Source organism: Trematosphaeria pertusa (assembly GCF_010094035.1).
Source record: "Trematosphaeria pertusa strain CBS 122368 unplaced genomic scaffold BU26scaffold_2, whole genome shotgun sequence".
Taxonomy (NCBI): Eukaryota; Fungi; Ascomycota; class Dothideomycetes; order Pleosporales; family Trematosphaeriaceae; genus Trematosphaeria; species Trematosphaeria pertusa.
This window is the reverse complement of record NW_022987213.1, coordinates 328,463-331,190: the sequence shown is the minus strand read 5'-3', so window position 1 is coordinate 331,190 and position 2,728 is coordinate 328,463.

Sequence of the window (2,728 nt, the reverse complement as noted above, 5' to 3'; positions counted from 1 at the left end):
AATAATATTACTAACTATAACCTTAAGCTTACCTATTAACTAGGTTTAGCTAATATAGTAGCAAACGCGTTATTATAAAAGTAAGAAGAGCTTAAAATCTAAAAGAAGAAGAATCGCGCTACCTATATAAGAGCTTTTCTAAGTAAGAAGTAAATTAGCCTCTTAGCTATTAAGTAATTATTAGGTAAGTTATTATTTCTAGCTATCTAGAGATTAGCTAGTAGTACTACAAAAATTACTACTACTAATACGTTTATAGAGGTACTCTCTACTAAGAATCTATATACTATAATTAATTAGGTTATTATAGCTAACTAATTAGATAACTCTCTATAGCTAGCTTAAGATAAAGCTACTATATTAGGCTCTGCCTAGAAAATAGAAGACGGCTTATTAACCTATTAAGATTAATTAATAGTCTCTACTATTAACTACCTATAAATATACCTAATACGCGCTATATATATTACTTAGGTAACTACCTACCTAGAATAAAGAAAAACTACCTAGTTACTATAAGATTAATATTACTAGCTATATATATAAGAAGATGTTAATATGTATATAGTAGTATATAAGGCTTACTACTAGAGCTATACTCTATAGAATAAGACGCTAGGTCTTCTAAAGCTTCTACCTATCTCTAAGAGAGCTTAGTAGAACGTCTTTATAGATTTTAAGAGCTTTCTCTCTAATAAGAAAGAATTTAACTATATATACGTTATTATAGATTAGCTAAGTAAGTAGAGCTTCTCTTTACTCTACTATAAGAAAATTATAGCTTAGCGTATAGTAGAGCTATATTACTAATATATCTAGCGTATATATAGTTCTTCTAGATCTATTATATTAAATTATAGTCTATAGTTTACCTCTACCTTTATAGATAAGCTCTATTAGCTTATAGAAATTAAGTAGAAGCTCTCTACTACGTACTATCTATAAACTAATAGAAATATAGAGATTATTAATTAATATCTTAATTAGCGTCTACGTCTATTCGTTAACTACTACTAGAATAATTAGTTAGACCTTCTACTCTATATAGATTAGGTATAAGCTACGTTACTATATAAAACTATAGAACTAATAGTATATAAAATTAAATTTAAATATTAGCTAGTATACTACTAGAATTAGAAGAAGCGTATAATAAAAGCCTCTACTTTACGTAAGTATCTTTTACGCTAGAAAGCTTAGAATTTTACTAAGAAGTAATATAACGCTGTAAAAAAAGCTACTAAAATTACATAAGATAATATCGCAAAAGCGTAAGCTAGGTAGGCGCTCTAAGTAAATAAAAAACGCTAAGAACCTAATTTTACTATAGACAATCTTATCTATATTAAACCTTATAGCTTTTTAATAAATTAGTCTAGTATAAAGCTTAATTAATAGATATATAGCTCTTACCTAATTATTACTATAAAGAGTTACTTCTTCTAGCTCTAGCTACCTACGTATATACGTATGTATAATATCTTCTACGCTAATTAGTTAAGAAAAGCCTTAGAGCTATTACTAGAGTAGGTAGAGCCTAAGTAGCTACCTATTAAAGTTAATAGTAATTTAGAATAGCCTATATATAAAATTCTAAATAGCTATCTTTATTAAAATTGTCTTTAATACTACGCTATATAGGTTACTTATAATTCTAACTCTACCTAGTATAATACTATAGACTTTATTAACGCTCTCTATAAAATAAGAGACTTTTACGTAGTATATCTAGATAAGCTAGAGCTACTATTATAATTAGATACTTAAATTAAGACGTATAAAAAAGAGAAGACACTAGAGAAGATAGTAGAGAATTTAAAACTTATAAGAGTAGAAGACGTAAGAGTAACGTAAAGGCGCTACTAAGTAATTTAGAACTCTACTAAGCTTATAGTATCGTTTAAGAAGAAAGCTAGTAAGAAAGCTACTCTACTAATATAAAAATAAGCCTCTTTCTTTCTAGAGAGAAGGTAGTAGCTATAAAAGCACTTTTAGTTTAAAACTAATATAAATACACTTACTATAAGCTAAAAGAGACGGTTAAGAGTATAACGTAGAAGTTTTAGAAGAAGAGAGACCTAGAAGGCGTATTTTAGAGCTTAAGAACGAGCTTTCTCTATAAGAGAGGGTAATATAATAGTCTAGTTTAGAGATTTACCTTAGGTTACGTAATCTTATTACGTAACCTAGCCTAGCGTCTTAGCGCTTAGTACCTCTATATATAGAGCCTCTTAGAGCCTTTTCTTTACTTCTTACCTTTAGATAGCTAAATTTAACCTAACTTACTCTACTTATCGCTTTTATTCTTATAGCTTATAGAGACTATATTACCTATAATTAACTTACCTAGCTAGGTATTCTAGAGCGCACGTATAGTAGTAGAGACTATAAAGCTAGCCCTTATAATAGTCTAGTTTAGAGATTTACCTTAGGTTATATAATCTTATTACGTAACCTAGCCTAGCGTCTTAGCACTTAATACCTCTATATATAGAGCCTCTTAGAGTATTTTTCTACTTCTTATCTTTAGATAGCTAAATTTAATCTAACCTACTCTACTTATTACTCTTATTCTTATAGCTTATAGAGACTATATTACTTATAATTAACTTACCTAGCTAGGTATTCTAGAGTATACGTATAGTAGTAGAGACTATAGAGCTAGCTCTTATATTATCTAAAGGTTAATACCTCTTTAGCTAGAGATAGTAGTATAATATTAGACTAA